Source organism: Solanum verrucosum, unplaced genomic scaffold, assembly GCF_900185275.1.
Source record: "Solanum verrucosum unplaced genomic scaffold, falcon-dt-bn FXZP01000113.1, whole genome shotgun sequence".
NCBI classification, from domain to species: Eukaryota; Viridiplantae; Streptophyta; class Magnoliopsida; order Solanales; family Solanaceae; genus Solanum; species Solanum verrucosum.
This window is the reverse complement of record NW_026020105.1, coordinates 1,402,914-1,419,187: the sequence shown is the minus strand read 5'-3', so window position 1 is coordinate 1,419,187 and position 16,274 is coordinate 1,402,914.

The following is a 16,274-nucleotide window of genomic DNA, read 5'->3' as shown; positions in this document are numbered from 1 at the left end:
AAAGGACAAAACACATATAAAATTAAAAGACATAAAAAAAAGTTGGTTTAACTCTCAAACATAAAAAGTAACATATGTTATTAAAAACTTTAATAAAAAATACTATAATTTACAATAAATAATAACTTAAAATATCTACAAGACAAAAAAAAAAGACTAATTTTTGTACTGCTTCTGTCACATAAATTAGGATTGGGATGATTTTAAAATTTTAATTTTGGTTATACATTATAAAATAGCCGAAAAATTGAATGATATAATTTTTTAAAAAATAACCGAATGAATCGTCCTATCGATAATCCTAATGTTACTTCTACTCTGTTTATTTTTACTTAAATTTAGAAAGATATGTTTCATATCTACCCTCAATCTTATCGCTACATTTATTTGCTATTTAAAATTGAAATTTAAAAGACAAATGACAAATAAGTTTCTATATTAGCTCACTTATGAGTAAAATATATTATAACAATCTTTGCTAATTTTATAACAATACATAAACTATACTCCCTCCGTTCCATATTAGATGGGCACTTCCAACTTTACACGGTGATTAAGAAATCATTAATACATTGGAAGACTTCACCATTTTGCCCTTTGTTTATATCAATGCACATTGAAATGAGTTACAAAAAATACACATACAATATAGGAATGGTCATATTAATTTGTAGGGGTAAAATGGAAAAGAATTAATTAATTCTATCCTAATTTAATAAGTGCTCAAATAATATGAAAAAAATATTTTTAGTAAGATTCTCATCTAATATGGGACGGAGAGAGTAACAATATAACTTTATTAATGTTGGGCCCGGGCAGCGCCCGGGCTTTCTTTACTAGTATATATATATATATATATATAAATAAGAGAATCCTCAACCCGGTGACATGGCACCACCAGAAGCAAGGATTCTCTTCTTATTTATTTATGTATTTCCAACATTGCCCTTCCCCTATGCAATAAGAACGCCACTTCAGCCTTCAACAATCGCTTCTCCCGTTCATTGTTTTACCACTCTTGCCGCTCTTCATAAACGTTGTGCCTATTTACAACAGCGGATCTAACTATGTGGCGCCCTCACAAATCAAAATTTTTATTTATCCTTTATAAAAGTCACAACTCTTTAGAAAAGTCAAACTCTTCATAAAAGTCACAATTTTTCACAAAAGTCACAACTTTTTATAAAAGTCATAACTTTTCACAGAAGTCACAAATTTTCATAAAAGTCACAACTTTTAATAAAAGTCACAATTTTTCACAAAAGTGATCACATCTCTTCATTTTTTATTTACACCTTTGAAAATCCAACACTTAATTTCAAGGCACCAAAAGAAGAAAGAATAAACAAAGAAAATTAATTTCAATTGCAATGTGACATTACTACTTTTGCACCACTCAGTCCACAACTATTTGAATGGTTGAATTCATTACATTTGGTTCTTTAGGAAACAAACTTTTATTTCTGTCAATATTATTTGTAGATTTTTCCCGCTATAGGGGAGTCGAATTCAAATACACTAATTAAGTTTCTTATGAAGTGTGTTTCTTTTCTCAAAGTTTTCTCCTTCCTATTTCATGAAGGTCATAGAAATTCATGAAACTATTGCAATTTCTTTTTGCTATTTTGGTGACTTTTTTTCTAATTATGTTAACAATTTCAGTAAGGATGATTGAAAATTGATCTTCTCTTTTGTCCCTTTCTACAGGTTTCTTCATATGCTTTTTGGGACAATTGCTTGTGGGATATGTTATATTTGATAGCACACAACACAAATATTTGATAACTAATACGAAATCAATGGTGAAGTTTGTTAAAAGAACCAAACATGTTATTCTCTTACTTGCCACAATTAGTATATTATTTTGATTGTTTTATCTTAGGTACAAATATTTTGTATGCCATTGCACTATTCCTAGAATATTAGTATAAAGACAATTAGTCCACTTCTTTTATTGCAAGTTGACTAATTTTCCATATTTCTTCATTTCTTCTTTTTGGGCATAATAAGAGATCACGTTTTCTTGAAATTAACAGATGCCCAAAATACACTATAACAAAAATATTTTTTTTGGCAAAAATATGTATATTAACGAAGAGTGCTAGAACCTTTATCGACATTAATTAATTTTCATTAAATACAATGTCTCTATAGACTTTAGGGACATTTATAGAGAGTACTTATTGCCTCTGAAAATACATATTTAGCGGCAATTAAGCTATTAGTTACCGTTAAAGATCATTTTTGTTGTAGTGATAACTCTTTCTTTGGCTTCTTTCAATTAAATTTGTGAACTGTAAACTTAGATACAACCCGACAGACTATCTTTTTGAAAATATGTTAAGCAACATGCCTTTTTCTTCTTGATTGTTAGAAAAAGTAACGTCGTCTTTATTATAATTTGTGGATATTTGTGAGTTCAAGTGCTCACAATTTATGCTGTGAGATTTTAATATGTTATGCATCAAAATTTTGGTTTAGAATATTCAGTTATGAACGGTTCCCTTCAGATGTCACCTACTGCGTGGTTGATCATTGCATTAATTCTTTGTAACTGCATACTATAACCATAACAATAACTTTGGTTCAATTCCATATACGTTAGGGCCGATGATATGAAACCTAATCATTAGTAATGACTATTCTGAGATAATGAGGAAAAACCTTTATGATACTAACAATTTTAGGGTCATTTTCAACATATAATAAAAAAGAGATTGATGGAGGTTTATAAGAAAGGAGCAGAAGGTCCTCTATTTGAATTTAGTTAATTATGTTTCTTGTATGGATGTCTCACTTTACTTCAGAGTGTTGTTGTTCGAGACTTTTTTGTCTCTTCTTTAACATATAATGTTGTTTTTTATGACTTCTTGGAATTTAGAAAATTTCGTTACTTCTGTCAAGCTATTTCCTTTGAGATTTTCATAGACTTTTTTCTTATACTTAAAATCTCTCTATGACTCGTAATTTTTTGTATAACAAAAATAAAATTTAAAAAATATAGCACTTTAAGATTTTTGAGGAACGTTTTGCCTGAAGATAAAATATTCTTGACAATATAGTGTATGTATTGAAAATATGAATATTACCAAATGATCATTCAATCTCGTGCGATGCACCGGTAATTTACCAAATCTATATATAATAATAACTCTGGATATAGAAAAGCTGAGGTGGCACCTCTCTCTAACCAGAATTAGTATTTATATTTTTTTGTCAACTTTTTTTGCTTTTAAAATTATTTTTCTGATTAAAATTCACTATATTCATGGTATTTGAAGAACCATAAACGGCTGCATATATTAATTTCAGTTAATTACTTATTATGAGGATTAATTTGTATGGTTGTTACATAATATTTAATGTTATTTTCCTTTAGTGCTTTTGCCGTTTCTAATTTGTCATTAATTCTCTTAATTGTCTTTTCCTCCCTTTCTCTTCTATTTCCAAAGGTTATGCCATTAATGAACATTGAAAAATATATAAACATCCTGTTTATGTTTGTTTGTTCGAGTAAACATTTCAAGGTAGACACTACTGTTTTCATTTTCTTTTCTTTCAATTTTTCCTTCTAACATATACTGATTTGTATTTAATTTATTTACTATTTTTGTTTGTTTTGGTTCATTTGAAGTTTTTTTATTATCTCAACACTTTTTTTCATTATCTAAACACTTCATCTCACTTCTATCAATTTAATTTTGTGTATTTTTTTCTACAGAAAAGGTAATAATTGCTATTGGAGTGATAGAAAAGATGATCAAGGATAAGTTTCCGGAATTTAACAAACCTACAAGAAGAACAAATATTTCGCAAAAGAATTTTAAGAAGGAAGAATGAACATTTGATTGACGTGAAATTAGAAAAATTTTCTTCTCTACTTTTTGTTTTTAATGAAATTTTGCTCAATTAAATCAAGCAAACAAAATTAGAAAAAAAACAACTTTGATTTTTGTAAATAGTATTAGCATTAGAATCATGTCACGACCCAAAACGAGTCGTGAGTGGCACCCACACTTAACCTCCTAAGTGGGCGAACCAAGGAACTTAAACCCCAACATATATCAATAATTCAACTTCGAATAACAATAAAATGCGGAAGCTCAAAACTTGTTAAAGTAACCAATCAAATCAACCTCTAAAGTCTATTACACATTATCCCAAAACCTAAAAGTCATCACATCAAGGACATCTAATCTTCAAATACCAAGTCTAAGAGTATTAAAGACACCAAAATAAATGAATAAAATAGTTTATGTCCGAAAACTAAGGACATCATGCCATGACCAAGATAATCCAATACGAGTTGGAATGAATAGCTCACCCTGGAACCTGATGTGCTGGAGACTGGCAAGAGCTGAGGGCGAGTCGAAGTCACTAATACAATCGCTGCACTCCACAAAAAGAAAACAAAGAAAACACAAGCAGGGCTCAGTACAAGGCAACATGTACTGAGTAGATATCATCGGCCAACCCAAAATAGAAACTAATATGTAATGAATAATAGTATAAAGTCAACTATGACACTTAGCAGGTGGCAAGCAACAAACACATGAACCAGTATCAACAACACTAAAGTAAGTACGTAATCAGTCAGTAATATCAAGAGCACGCATGAGGACTCATGCCTCCAAACCAAACTAATTTGGGAATTGAGTTCTTTGAGATTGAGTACATTAAGTTAATTCAATAGCTTTTTTCCTTTAATGTTACCGTGTTGGAACGTGACACTCCGATCCAATTATATCGTGTCGGAACGTGACACTCCGATCCTATAATATCATTAATTTATTTCGTCAAGCCTTTTTTATTCAAGGCATCACTTTGATAGAGAGGGTTTTAGATTATATATTTCACGGTATCGGGATTTTAGACCAATCACAAACCATACAACCAAACCACACAAAACCACACAATCAAGTACATAGAGAACTTCACAATATCACTCAATACATATCAGTCACTATTAAGAGTCTAACTATCGAAATAGAATAAACCATAACCTACCTCCACCGAAGAACTAAAGTCAAGCAAGTTACTTCTCCAATAATTTTCCTTTCCTCAATGCCTCCGAACCTTTCCAATCTATCAAATATATATGCATAATTTGTAAGTTAACGAGTCTATAAACACTCTTAATATTATTCTATGTCTAGCCTAGACCCAAAAACTTACCTAATTCTATAATCAATTTCCTAAAGTTCAAACCTATGGGTAAGTCTTAATTCCTCCCATTAATATATCTTTAATGAAATTTAAATAATTCGATACACCTAATATTTAATTACCTATCTGTCTTAATTCCTCCCAATAATATATCTTTAATGAAATTTAAATAATTCGATACACCTAATATTTAATTACCTATCTCAATATATCAAAATTAAACTTGATTTATTATATGATATCTTACGATCAAACTTCAACCCGACACACAGGCCGTACCTACAACATCTCATATAGCTTATGATGGATAATGGAAGGTGATTGTATTCATTAGTAATTCTGATCAAAAGAGGAATTTGGAATTTCCAACAGAAACAACAAGAGGAACGAAGACAAAATTATATGCATGACTTTTCCGATTAGCAATTCATCCTTTCTATCCCTTCTTAAGTCATCATTATTCTAATCAATAGCATCATTAATTCCTTCTACAAAGATTCCCTTAGTTACATTGTCAATCCACTATTTCTGTCCAAAATATATCAACCACAATCACGTAATTAGTTAGTTACTTTCCATTAAAATATAATATACACATATATGAATGCAACACCTCAATTCTCTTACCTTAACATTCTAATAATAATAATATAAATTCTTGCCTAACAGTTTCACCTCCAACCCAACCTAACGCTACTATCTATTATCCAATCTTAATTATAAAATAGTTTCTAATTGTTATCTATTCACCAACCTTTAATTATACAGCCACCAAGAGATAATTATATGTGAACCAAATTGAAAGCGTAAATTAGGTTACCTGAATCGACCTTCTCCATTACCGCTTGTCCCCAACCGTCAAGCCCTCTTTTCTTTTAATTAACCACTCAAAATTAGTAAACCCTAATTATTATATGAAGCTATTTATAAAAGCGGTAAAAGTGGTTCACTATTAATTTTAATGTTATTTTTTTTAACCACCAACTAAACTAATTTATTTAAACTATCCCATTAGTTTTATAATTGTAGCTACGAATAGTCCAAAATACCCATTTAAAATCTATCGGAAGAGTCTTTTATGCAATAAAAAGTTCTATACTCAAAACGACCAAACGGGTCGTTACAAATCGTCTATACTGTAAAATTGTAAAAATTTCATAAAGATCTCATCTATGATTAAATATAGTAGTATATAGATTGTGTCATTCTTTTTTTCTTAGTGTACTAAATGAAAATTTAATTTATTAGAGGTGAGATCTGTAAATGTTGATCTTGATATAATCTCTCCAATAGGTTAAGAAAATTTTAATTTGTGATGAATAATAATAGGAGTTGAAATTGATTAAGAATACACTTGCCATAACAAGAGCACAAAAATTATTCTAATACATGACCAATTGTGAGAAAAAATGAGAAACTAAAAAATGTCTTGCTGTTTTGTTTAACGATTGTATATGACAAGATTTTCTCCACGGTTCAACCATAATATATTTTTAATATGGTAATTGAAGTTTATATTTTACTTATTTAAATATTTATAAATAACAATATTTACATACTTTTATTTGTATGTATCTATGAGATTAAAAAAAATAGACTTTTTCCTAATGCCAATAAGAAAGAATGATGTTTCCTCTTTCGTAGGAAAATGATCGGGTGTTGATTTGGCATCTTCATATGTATATTATGCACCTATATATAACAACTGCAAATTTTCATAGTAATTTCTAAAAAAAAAAAATGAAATTTATATTATTTTATTTCAATTTTACATTTCAAATGGAATTACTCTTTGAATCTTTTGTTAATAATAAAAATGTTAGTGTCTGAATTGAATTCAAATGCATGACCAGTATAAAAAAATGGAATTGTAGTATCTAAATTCACAATAAGCATGACGCTCAATAAATTTAACCGCGTTTTTTTTGTCTATTGCAATTTAACAATTTTCTTTTATTAACCCAAATTAAAAGGGATCAAGAGTGGTTATCATAGATAATGTGGTAATTTATTAAACCTCTTTTATTTGAGCTTTAAATGTGTTGTGGCCTTAATTTTTCTTTATTAATACTCTTGATTGTTTAATATATTGAATGAGAGATTCAGAGGTATGTGTATATACATCTTCTTTATTTATTTATTTATTTACATTATCAAATATTTTATTTAAATACCTAGGAAGCTAGATGCAATTATTAAAGAATAGGTATTAGATGGTCATAATTTAAGAATTTTTTATTTTTTATTTTTGGATAACATCAAATCCATGAATCATGTTAAAATTACACATCAAAGTGCTAAAATTTATCATCTAGTTTATTTGGAATTGAAGATAAAAAAGACACCGCGCATAGCGCAACTAAGTTTACTAGTTCAATAATAAAACTAATAACTCACATCACTGAGTTTAGGAGTGTTTTTTCAATATTTCTCTAAGTTTTATTGTATGTCTTCTTATTTGATATTTTTGTAATGGGACTTAGTGATGTGAGACTAAAATACATATTTTTAATCATTATTTGCCTCATATTTAGTATTTATATTTGTCCTTTTTGAGGATGAATTTTATGGATTATGCTTAATAGTATATTTTATTTGTAGGATTAAATTGGTGTGAAGATGAAGAAATTTGGAGCTAAAACAAATTAAATATGAAAAGTTAAAGAAAGAAATCAAGCAGACAACTTAATATAATTTCAATATAATAATAATCTATCTATCTATTTATATATATATATATATATATATATATATATATATATATAAAGCTGAATATAGTCAATCTGATGTGGCACCTCTCTATGACCAACATTCTTTTTTATCTTTTATCTCCTTTTTTGGCATTTTATATTTGTTTTCTATTTTTTATTTATATTTTGAAAAAACTGAAAGTGTTTAAACGCATTGTCCAATTAATCACACCATTTAAAACATTAATTATATTAAAATACATTTAAGTAAATGAAAAATGAAAAGACTAAAAGCTTTTCATTTTTCACAACTGTTATATTTTGACTATAAAAAGATTTCAGCATCCATAAACAACAACAATAACAATATACTTCTTAACTTTGCCTCCTCTTCTTCTTCTTCACGTCAATCAATATCCGAAAATCAAGTTGTATATATACTTCTTTCAACAGTAAACTTTGTAGATTTGATATTATATGTGTGTCGGTGTCATCAACATGACTCGTGAACAATTCATAATTTCAACAGATTTCGTCTAACTTTGTATATATTAGAGTGATTGATCACATTAATACACAATTCTACTCTATCCAAAAAGAAAAAAGAGAGTGACTACATTATTGTAAGAAGAAAGGTCATGCAATAACAATATCTCCTCAAAATAAAAGACTTTTTGAAAGAATATTGGACTAGAATTCTTCCTACAAAGAGATATGTGTTTGGGGAAAAAAATTAGTTGGCTAAGAAATTTATATGAGTGAAGAGTGTTCAAAGAACAAGAAGATTATTTCGAGAAAGAATCAACCTATTTATGGAATTCATATCAAATTAGGAGGAGAAGAATAAGGAAGAATTATTTGAAGAAAGAAAATCAATTTATTTATGAAATTCTTATCAAATTAGGAGGAGAATAAGGGAAAATGATTTTGTGATTTGAAAAGAGCCGGAATTAATGCTGGCATTATTTCTTTCATAAATCTCACTTCCACTATAAGAAGTGTTAGTTTGATTACAATCTCTTTCCTCTATTAAAACGTCATGTATCGTTGGTATCAGAGCCTAGGAACTTTCATGGTATATATATAATTGATGTGAAGAATTTCAGCATAGATATAATCTCTCTTTCATGGATGAAGAAGATATTAAAAGTACTTGGTTAGAAGAGGTAGATATACATCAAAACCTTGATTTGTTAAACAAATGGACTATTCCGAAAGTGAATATAAAAACTATCAAAGTGAATATAAATACTTTTATTGAGCCCATGTGTCTGATAGTTCTAATCGGGTATCAAGCGCCCTACTTATCAAACTCAATTTCGGGCTAAAAACCACGGCTCATCAGACGAAGTCATAAAGACAAAGCCAATAAAAGTAGTACTAGATCTGACTGTACCTCAATCTCAGAACCAAGTCGAGAAGCCATACTAAAATTCTTCTATATTTAAATAAAGCTTAGATCCGTTCATGGTCTATATAAAAGAGAAGTTAGTTATCCGACATAGATATAAATTTTTAGCCGGACATAGTCACAACTTCCAGATCGGAGATATAAAAAGATTTAAAATTAAAAGAAGAGAATTAAATTACCTTGTAACAATGGCCAACAGGGCCGATAAGAAATATCAACAACTTTATTTACTTCCGACGAACCTCCGGCAAACCGAGAACTTTACAAACTAAGAGAAACAAATAACTTAAAAAAAACTTTAATGAAGAGAGAGTGTTTTTCCCGACGCCCTCCTTCCAACTACAAAAGACCTTATTTATAGAAGAAAAAGGGATCTATCTACAATGACTGATCTACAGTGATTTACAGTGACCATGGGTCCCTTATCAATGGGTCCCAAATGTACAGTAACAGTTTTTCTACTGTGGTTTAACAGTGTATCTACTGTTAATCAATAGTGGTCATCTTGTCTTTCTTTTTCAACTCCATAAGTAAACCTTCTGCTTTAGACAACATATCTTATGTCATGGGTTTCGCCGATTCACAAGGTTGGGCCTCTTGAGCATCATTTGCGATATCATCACTTGTTTCACTTCTTATCGAAGTGTCTGATTTTTCATAGTGAGTGATATTGAGGAGTAGATTCCTCCTAATTTCATCCAAATACTCCTTTATCATTTCTTCTTTATTTCCATCTTGAATGGAAATTCTTCTGGCAATATGTTTGATGGAGTTGTCAGCAATTATTCCTTTGTGAGGAATAGTATCATAATCTAGAATTCTTTGAGAAATAGAGTCCAATAATTCTTGGTCATATAATAATTTAATCATGGGATCCTTCTTCATTAATTTATCCCAGAAATTATTATAATAAATCCAATATAAACATGAAATATATCCAATATTTAGATTATTAGGATGTTGTATGAAAGTATTGGGGATAACATAGCATGTAAATATTAGTTACAATAAAGAATATATATATATATATATATGATTTCACCTTAAAAGAAGTATTTTATTTTATTTTATTTTTTATGTGTGTGTTAGATATAGTGGATAAGCCAATTATTATTGAATTTATCAATGCTCTAATTTATCATATAATTAACTTCTTTTTTTAAAAAAAAAAGCAACAAAAGAACTATTATAAGGTATTTCAAATTAGCTATAAAAGAAAGTATAGATACTACTAATTGCTGGTGCAATATTTTAAACTATAAATAATATATTCATTATTTTCTTTTCTATAGTGTTTTTGTAACATTTTTCTTAATTTTAAAAATTCAAAATCTTACCTTACAATTTTATATTTAAGATAATCATATTTAATTCTTATCATCATCAATGTTATTAATTAATTTTCCTACCATTTCTCAATCTCATCATTAATGTTACTTGTATTATTTCCTTCAGTCACTTTTTTTTAAAAAAATTTTTAGATCATTTCTTATAATTAAAAAAAAAAGTAAGATGACATGTTTCATTTAGCAGTATCATTATTTATCTTTTATTATTATTATTATTATTTATCTTTTTTTCTTTTCAAAATATTGATAGTTTTTTTAAAAAGAAAATTACCAAAAAACTTGTACAAAATCATATTTATTTCCTCATTAATTATTGGCATTTATTCCATTTCTTCAAGTCTATCTCTCTTATTCTCCCTCTCTCTCTCATCTTCCTTCAAACAAAAATAATATAATTTCTTTATTATTGTAATTTATTTTGTTTCCTTAGAAATGCCTCTTTTGCCACTTTTCTCTAAATAAAATCATCTAAATATACCACTAATAAATTTCTTATATAATTATGAGTCTTAAATAAGGGAAGAATTCACATAATAACAGAGGATATCAATATTTGAATGATAATTTAACCATTTTCCAACCATTAAAACAGTTATTATACAATTATGGTGTAAAATTGCATTTAAATTATTATTTTATATTGGATGATAATCACATAAAAAATGCATTTTTCCTTATTTATTTTATTTCCTTAAGTACCTCTTGAATCTATTATCATTTTCTTCTCTCTTTTTTCTCTTTAAATAAATTTGTCTTAATATACTCGACTATTAAATTTCTTATATAATTGTGCATCTTAAATAAGGGGAGAAATCACGTAATAATTTTGAATATTAATATTGATTGGATAATAATTTAAATATTTTTCCAAATTTTTATTTAGAATTCCCATAATATCTCTTCCCCTCATATCCGATCATTAAAATAGTTATTATATTACAATTATGGTTGTTAAGTGCATTCAAATTAAAACAAACATATGTTTAAATTAACCATACAATATTAACAGATACCAACCATCCAATACATAAGTTTCAACACTGATTATTAACAATTATATACTTATAAATTTATTCTCTCTTCGTGAAGATTTCAAGATAATTAAGCTTCCTTCTTCATTTTGTTGAACATGTATCAAATATTGTGAACATTTCTTTGCTTTTGTGATGAATCTTTGATTAATATATATATGATTTTCATCAAAGTAAATGTCATATCGTGAAAAATCGTCAATTGCCAATTATATGAATTATTATTATTTTTATTTCATATCAATTGTTCCATATAATCTTGATTTGTTTCATAATTTCCGAAATTGATATAAAATAAAATAAAAAATTAACCAAATAGTAAGAAATAGTATTACTTAAGAAATTTTTTAAATGAGGAGAAAAAGGAAAGAATGATCTTCGAATTAAAAAGGACATTTAATTCCTTTAATCAATGCTATAATTTTCTTTCATTAATCTTCTTTTAAGAGTTTTTAAATTTCTTATATTATTAATATAATCTTTTTTTTTCTTCATATTTTTGAAAAATTTCCTATATTAGAATTAAAATATAAATATTGCATAAAAATGTCATCCCATATTTTTTTTTTACTTTCTCATATCACATTTTTATTAGAAAAATATAGAAATCAATGCAATATTTATTGGTATTGAAAAATAAGCAACAAAATAATAATTATTAATATTTAAAAAACAAGTTACATTGAATTTAATATATTAAAATATGAATTATTTTACTTTTAATGACATTTATCATAGCAGTCATTATGCATAATAGTAGTTACATACTTACATGACCATATAAATAATATTGATTTACTCCGACCATTTTTCATATTAATGATAAGAATATCTATTTTTATATATATCTTTTCAAAAGAAATACATTTAAAAAAATATTAATGTTGTTGTCTATGAAACCTGAATGAAGAATTATATATAATTTTATATTTAATTTTTTGGAAGCCTTCCATCAACTTAATAAATGTTACGCATTTTCTTTGTTTACATTTCCATTCCTTCTTTGTAATTCTTTGTTCATTTTAGTTTTGCTTTTAAAAATTTAGAAGTTTTGCAAAATACTTATGAATTAAATTATAAATTGTGTTTAGATTATATTTCAAAAAATAAACTAACTACTCATTTTAGATTTCAGAAGTTATATTATGTTATTTCAACATTTAAAAAGAAAAATATATATAATAAAGTTTTAAATATGAAATTTTTATCGATCGCGCGAAGCGCGAGTTGATTCCCTACTAATATTATAAAAGAAAAACATGTGAATAATATGCTCACTCAAGAAGAATTAGAAAGTGTCATAACTTCCCGTTTACCTTTTGGGAACAATCAAAATTCATGATGAGTAGTAAAATTTAAATAATTGTGATTATTATTTTTTAAGTAAATATTTGTTGAATTACGACAATATAAATTAAACTAATTCAATTGTCCTTAGCCATATACATAGTAATAAGATTGAAGTTGTAATATATATATATATATATATAATTCAAATTTGATTTAAAAATGGATACCTAATTTGTTTATATATTTTTATGTATAAATTTTGTCGTAGAAGTATTTTGAATATGGAAAAGGGTCAAAATTGCCCCTGAACTATGCGAAATAGACCACTTATACCCTCCATTACATTTTGGGATCAAAAATACCCCTGCAGTTATCCCAGGAGACCACAAATACCCTCAGGAGTTAACACGCCAATTTTTTAGTGACGTGGCAAGCCACATGGGACTAATCCCTCCACCTAAGCATTGCCAACTAAGATTCACAACAAAAGAACTTGACTTTTAGTGGCGACAAAGTCGCCACAAAATCCCAAAATATTGCCACTAAAGGTTATGAGTGATTTTTAGTGGCGACTAAGGCTCCAACAACCATTCGCTAGTAAAACCTATTTTTTCAACAAAAAAATATGATAATTAATTTTCGATTGTAACCTAATTTTCTAAAATAAATAACTTGCAATATCCATATTAAAAACATCCAATATTATTACGAAAAATAATCAAAATTGCTTCTCGATTCAAATCTCCTATTATATATATAATGCATCATTGCACATTTTACACATTTACATATGACATCAAAATAAAACATATAGTGTCTTCAAACTCCTACTTAATCGATATCATATTTGGTTTTTTAAAAACAATGAAGAAAAAAACACAAAATTAGCATTTAATGTTAAAAACTTTTAGTGACGATTTTCTGGGCTTTTTGTGGCGACTGTTGTTGCCGCTAAAGGTCTAGTTCTTTTGTTGTGAATCTTAGTTGGCAATGCTTAGGTGGAGGGATTAGTCCCATGTGGCTTGCCACGTCACTAAAAAATTGGCGTGTTAACTCTTGAGGGTATTTGTGGTCTCCTGGGATAACTGCAGGGGTATTTTTGATCCCAAAATGTAATGGAGGGTATAAATGGTCTATTTCGCATAGTTCAGGGGCAATTTTGACCCTTTTCCGTTTTGAATATTATAAAGTAAGGAAAAAGGTTGAAATATATTCGAACTTTGATCGAAATTGCTGTAACAATATCGAACTTTGGAAAGTACCTTTTACCCCTGCACTATTTAATAGTGTATTTTAATGGTATTTATGCGCCAATGTGGACATCATAAATATTTCATCATTATAAATAGTAATGTGTCCACGTGACCACATATATACCTTTAAAATACACTATTAAATAGTGCAGGGGGATAAAAGGTCCTCTATAAAGTTTGATATCGTAACAACAATTTCGGCCAAAGTTAAAGTATTTTTCAGAACCTTTTCCCTATAAAGTATCTAGAGAGAAAAAATTTGTATGAGAAAAAGGTCTAATTTTAAAGTATACTTTTCAAAGTATTAGAAAAAAGTAAAAAGAGAAATTTTGAAGAGGAAATGTATATATTTTTTATTTGTATATCTAGTAAAGTTTGATTGATGTGCTTTTATGATTCTACTAAAAATGTGACATATGAAGAGTAAAATATATATTTGAAGGAATAAAAATATAGAACTAAAATAAAGAATCTAGTGGAAAACAATACATTTACCACTTGATTAGTCCTCAAAAATGTGTATCTCTTCTAAGGGTGGCAACGGAACCGGGAGGTACCGGTACCGGTTCCGGTCCGTTCCGGTCCGTTACCGGTTCCGTCTCGGTTCCGGATAGTACCGGTTAGATCCGGAATTGTTCCGGTCCGGGAGGGGTAACGGGACGGAAACCGGGATTTACCGGTTAGTCCCGGTTCCATCCCGGTCCGGTCCGGTTCGGAACTTTTTTTTTTTTTTTTAATTTGAAAATTTGAAATTATAGCCGTTGAGAGCCGTTGGGCAACGGGTTTTGGGCCCCACCAACGGCTCTTTCACCCCATAACCCCCCATTTACACCTCCCTACCCCCCAAACTTTTTTTAATACCCCAAACTTCTTAAAACTACATTTTCAACCTTTTTTTTAACTATAAATACCCCTAATCTTTCATTCTTTTCACTCACAAAAATATCTTCTAATCTCTCTACTCTCTACTCTCTAAATTCTCTTATTCTCGACTTCTCGTTAAAATTACGAATTTGGTCTTTGGAAATTGGAGTTTCAAAATTCAACTTTCAATTTTCGCCTTCCGGTCATACACGTCTACTTTTTTAAGTAGACGTTTGGTACATTCGTTCCAACTCACTTTTCATTTAGTTATTTATTTGTTTACATTTAATTATTTATTTTGTGAGTAATTAATCTCTAGTCTCTACTTATTTAGTTGTTTATTTGTTTAAAACTTTGCTAATCATTTTCGTATTATATATAATTTACTCACTTTTTATATTTGAATATGGATTTCGGAAAAAACATTATTGAAAAGGGTAAAACAACCATAGTTAATTCGTTCACTAATTTATCTAGCTCAAAATCCAAGAAAAATAAAAAAACCGGTAGTACTTCTCAATCTAAAACTAAAAAAACTTCTCAATTAAGAATAAATACGGATGATTATACGCATGTTGATGAAACTGTTTTTAATATTGATAGTAATAGTGGATTAGATCCTTATCATGAACATTTACAAAGAAGATTGGTAATTTTGAAGAGGAATTACCTGAAGATGATGAACATGATGATGTTAATGCTTATGTTGATAGTTTTGATAATAATGTTGATGAATATGATGATGATGAAACTGAGCCACCGTCGGCTACTAGTCCCACTCCCAATCCCTCTTCCCCGGCTCCCGCTCCCTTTCGTTGTCCTGCTCCCATTCCCCCCGTGCATCCTAGGACTAAGGTAGAACGCGCTAAAAAATCAGTTGTGTGGCAATTTATGACTCAAAATGAAGATAAAACACAAGCTATTTGTAATAAATATAAACATAGAATGAATCATAAAACTGTAGGAAAACAGGGTGGGACGGGACATTTGAGTAATCATTTAATGTCATGTTGTAAAAATGAATTTTTGCATGCTAAAGTTGTAGCCGAAGCTAAAAAAAATGGTACCACCCTTCCTGAAAATGTAGGAGTAGATGGCTCTAATATGGTCCAAACACAATTAAATCCTTCTAATGTTTCTGATTTTAGTATACAACGGTCATATAGTAGAGAAAAAGATCTTGAAGAATTAGCTAAAATGATTGTTGTTATGGGTTTGCC